The sequence below is a fragment of the Lactuca saligna genome, chromosome 8 (genome assembly GCF_052625555.1).
Source record: "Lactuca saligna cultivar CGN05327 chromosome 8, ASM5262555v1, whole genome shotgun sequence".
NCBI lineage: Eukaryota > Viridiplantae > Streptophyta > Magnoliopsida > Asterales > Asteraceae > Lactuca > Lactuca saligna.
In genome coordinates this window covers 10,305,372-10,310,485 of record NC_136424.1, presented here as the reverse complement: position 1 = coordinate 10,310,485, position 5,114 = coordinate 10,305,372, and positions in this window count along the sequence as shown.

The window sequence follows — 5,114 nt, the reverse complement described above, 5'->3', positions numbered from 1 at the left end:
AAGATCCAAGGCCAAAGTCAGAGTTCATTGAGGTATGTCCCGGAATTATCATGTTTTGTGCTTAAAACCTCCATTAGAACACCTCTAAGGCTAGTTTAATGTATTTTCCAAGCTTTATAGTTGTATGGATGCCTTATTGGGTCGAGATATCCCTAGATTTGTTCATTTAAGAGTTGTAGAGCCCTGATCTATCTCCTTTTCGAAGTTCCTTTACATGAGAACCTTAGATCTAGCCTTTATTATGTCTTTTGAGCCTTTTAATCTCCATGGATGTGTATGGACACGTAAAGATAGAATCTTTACGTGTTAATCGAGCATAAGAAGCCCAGATCTACAAGTTATATGCACTGGATTCAAGCAGAATCGAGTTTTTAGTAACTGCATGCATGCGACTCGGCGAGTCGTTCTTCGGACTCGGCGAGTCGAGCCGCGAGTCCCCGATTTTTCCCCTTTGAGTGATTCCGAGTGGGGACCAGTGAGTAGTAGAATGGACTCAGTGAGCCGGAGGTTAGACTCAGTAATGGAGGACTCGACGAGTTGTTCATACAACTCGGCGAGTCTAAGGCAATCTTCATAGATTCAAGAGCAACTCGTCGAGTTGTTCATACAACTCGGCGAGTCGGATGCAGATAGCCTGAGTTTTAGAATCGAAAGGGAACTCGTCGAGTTGATGCCATACTCGACGAGTAGCAATGAGCAGGGTTGAGAAGTGAGAGTAGGGACTCGGCGAGTTGGCGGCCCAACTCGGCGAGTCAGGTCAACTGTAAGTTGACTTTGACCGGGAGAGTTGACTTTAGCCGGGGGTAAAAGAGTCATTTTACCCCAATGCAGTTATTAGTATTTGATTGAGTGTATTTGTGGAATTGTAGCCGGGGAGATACTGGAGCAGCAGCAGATAGCTTCCAGAGCCATACACTCAGCAGCCAGTTCACGAGGTGAGTTTCCTTCCAGTAGGAACGGGTCTAAGGCCACAATGTCGGCCTGTTCAGTTAGCAGTAGTTTCAGGGCTTCGCCCCGATGCAGTAGTTAGTATGTTTGATGCCTTCGTGGCCCAGACATGATTTATGCGCTATGTGTTATGTGTTATGTGTTCCGGGCTACAGCCCGATGCAGTATGCAGTATATGTGTTTATGCTAGTTGATATGTTATGCTATGCTATGTTCAGTCAGTTTCCGGACTTCGGTCCGATGCAGGGGGCAAGGCCCCAGTTAGTCTGGACTTCGGTCCGATGCAGGGGACAAGGTCCCAGTCAGTTTCCGGACTTCGGTCCGATGCAGGGGGCAAGGCTCCAGTTAGTCCAGACTTCGTTCCGATGCAGGGGACAAGGTCCCATTTAGTTTCTGAACTTCGGTACGATGCAGGGGACAAGGTCCCAGTTAGTTTCCGGACTTCGGTCCGATGCAAGGGGCAAGGCCCCAGTTAGTCCGGACCTCGGTCCGATGCAGTGGGCAAGACCCAGTATGTGCTTTATATGTTATTGTATGGTATGTGGTAGTTTGGGGGAGCTCACTAAGCTTCGTGCTTACAGTTTCAGTTTTTAGTTTCAGGTACTCAGTTTTCAAAGGAGGAGCTCGGGAAGATTGCAGTGCACACACCATAGTCAGCTAGCCTGGGATGTTTTACTCTGATAATAAGTTTGTATTTCAAATTAACGCTTCGAAATTATGTTATGATTTATGATACGGTTTTTTATGAATATGGTTTTAGTAATGTCTTAAGAGAAAATTTTAGTCGTGATTTTTGGGATGTTACAGAAGGCCCGACACGGCGGACCAGTCCCACAGTAAACCCGATATGCATGGCTGTTGTGTGATTCGTTATGATATAGCATGTTATGTGTATGATATATGTGGTTGGTATTTTGGGGGTATCTTACTAAGCTTTCGGGCTTACAGTTGTGGTTTAATGTTTTTCAGGTTCTTCAGGAGACCGTGGCAAGGCAAAGGCGTGATCGTACCGCTCATCGTGTTTATGTTTTATGATATGGACCTGGGAATACTCTGATTTTAAATGTATTGAAAACCTTTTTGTAATAACTTAATGAATTGGGATGTTTTTGAAAAGTTTAAATTTTGTTGAAATTTTTGGTCGTTACAAGTTGGTATCAGAGCCTTGGTTTGAGTGAATTGGAGGAACATTCGTGTGAATCCAGTCTCAAATTAAGGAGAATTTTTAAAAGAGAATTTAAAATGGTTTTCAAATTAAGTAAAAAGAGGACGCGGAGGTACGATCAACCGAAGCCAGTAAGTAACCCCAAAATACCATACATGATATTTGTTTTCGAGCTTTGATACAACAGCATGCTAGTACTAGGCTAGGGATCTTCAGGATTTCATGATAATGTTTCCTGTTTTATGATGTCTGCTAGCCTAGGGTATCCCTCTGTATGAGATTTCCAGTGTTCCTCTAGGAGTGAGGATTGTGCGCTTGCTATGTATATTTGTCACTAGGGTGTTGTGGTAGTACTTCATACAAATATGGGTAGGTATGGAAGGTAGTATGGACCCGTACTACTAAAAGCACAGGACCCATACGCGTATCAGGGAAACCATGACCTCTAGGGTTGGGTTGAGAGTTGGTTCCCGGGATAGTGGGAAGTGTCTGAGATTTTGTGGTTTATTTTCAGTATGGAGATTTCGAGGCATGCTGGGAGTGGATCCGGTTCAGGATCAGGAGCAGGAGAGGGAGTTCCGGGCGGGTCAGTACCGCCCGAGATTATCGGACAGATGAGCACGCGCGAGTTGGATGCGAGGATTCGTGAGATCCTGCTTAATGAGGTTATTGCGTTGTTCCGGGTCGAGCTGCCGGAACTGTTTGGGTCGATCAAGACCGCCATGGTGGAATATTTTGATGAGCGCTATGCGACTCTCACTGAGACGGCTGCCGCGGCAGCTACAACAGCTGTAGCAGCGGCATGGGGAGGAGCTAGTAGAGGTTTTCAGTATCGGGACTTCGATAATACGAAGCCTCCCACCTTTGATGGAGTCCAGGACCCGATCGTTGCTATGAGATGGTTATCGGACGTGGAAGGGTGTTTCTTCACGTGTTCATGCCCTGCTGATCAGAGGGTGAGGTGTGCTCTGAACCTGTTAAGGCTCGGGGCAAAGGATTGGTGGAGATTGACCACGGGGTCATACTCGGATGCGCAAAGGGCTGCGGTTTCATGGGATCAGTTCAGAGAGATGTTTAGCACTCGCTATGTTCCGTAGGTCGAGAGGGAGAGGTTGGCTCAGGAGTTCCTTGAGTTGAAGCAGGATTCGGAGTCGGTGACGGAGATCACGAGGATGTTTACTGAGAGGGCGATGTTTTTCCCTGAGTTCGCTTCGGAGCAGGCTCAGATGTCCCGATATCTGAGTATGTTGAAGAGAGATATCAGACAGTTTGTGTCCGTGCAGAGGTGCGAGACTTTGTTGGAGTTGCAGGAGGCCGCCAGGCATCGTGAGTTAGAGATTGAGTTGCAGTTGTGTGAGTTGAGGCAAGCTCCGGTGCAGTCGCAGCTGGCGATGAAACGGTCTAAGACCGTTGATTCAAGGGTGGGAGATCAGAGCAGCCACGTTTGTGGGAAGTGTGGGAGGGGTCACACCGGAGTTTGTCGGTCCGGTGGTGCATGCCGCAAGTGCGGAAAGGGGGGGCACTATGCGAGGGATTGTCGGCAGTCAGTGCTGGTTCGGGATTTGAGGATTTGTTATTATTGTCATCAGGTTGGACACTTGAGGGTCAACTGTCCACAACTTGCTGCAGGACCGGTGCAGGCTCCAGCACCAGCCACGTTGAGGATCACGGGTGGAGGTCGGGGTGGAGCGGAGCCCCCAAGGGCTCAGGGTCGTGCTTTTCAGCTTACAGTGGGGGAGGTCAGGGCAGTGCCGGATGCAACTGCGGGTATGTTCTTCTTGATGTCTTATTATTTTATGATTATTGTGAAGTATTGTTTATTTGCTAGTCTTGTTGCGTGGATTTCAGTATTGTATTCTTTGGTTTTGAGGGTTATGGATTAGTTATGGATTTAGTGTTGGGAAATTCGTTGGTTATCTTTCATGAGGGTTGTTCGTGGGAATCGGGTGTTGGTCTGGATATCGGGTAGCAGTTGCAGTCTGAGGAGTGGTTAGCGGAGGATCGAGTTCTTTCGTTCCGGGATCATCAGTATTGATATGCGATTGGTGAAGTTTGTTCGTGTTAGTGGGAAACGGTTCGCGTGAAAGAGTATGTGTCGTGAAGGGTTGTTGCGGGAGGTCGGTGATGGCGACCGGTGGTTGATAGTCAGTGCTCTAAGTGGGGGAGAATTGGAGAATTCTCCAGAGGATCGACGAGTATGAAAGGTTGTTTAGCTGCATGGGATTCAGTAGTGTCTCGGTCAGCCAAGGGCATTGGCGGGTATGAGTAAATGGTAGGCGTGCGGGGCGGGATACAGACCATTAACGATTGATTGTAGAAGGCCTAGGATTGGGCCGGGACTGAGTATATGGGATGGCGGTAGAGTTCGGAACCCTAGAGGGCTAGAACAGTATGCGTGGGAGGAGTTTCCCAAAGGAGTAACTCGGAATGTTGATTGCTAGTTGAGCGGTCCGGATAGACTGAAGGCCAGTAGGCGTACTAGTCAGGCCAAAGGCTCGGTGAATGGTCCAGCTAGACTGAAGGCCCTGGAGGGCGGTCCAGGTCTGCTGAAGGTTATGAGAGTGGTCCAGTTTGGCTGAAGGACTGGTAAGGCGGTCCAGTCATGCTGAAGACTTTGCATGTGTCGTTAGATCGGTGCGAGGAAATAAATTGAGTATGTCGCGATATGTTAGCGCTGCAAGGTCTGTCCCCGGATATTGATCACGATCAGTGGAGGTAGTGCATGGACTTGAGAGTCTTCGCGAGTGGATTCAGAGTATGTATGGTGCATGGGATAGTGGTTATGCCATAAGGAAATGGTGAAGTATTGGGTGTGCATCGTGGCACTTGTGGTAGTGTCAAGGCAGCCAAGTGAATCTCCTTGGTAAGGAAAAAAGAAAACGAATGTAGCTTCGAGGGGGGAGTGTAAGTCACGAAAGTGAAATCAGTAGTGCGAAGTTATGATTGAGGTGTTTCAATTATGGCTATTGCGCAGTGTGTGCGGCGGTGATATAGAATCACA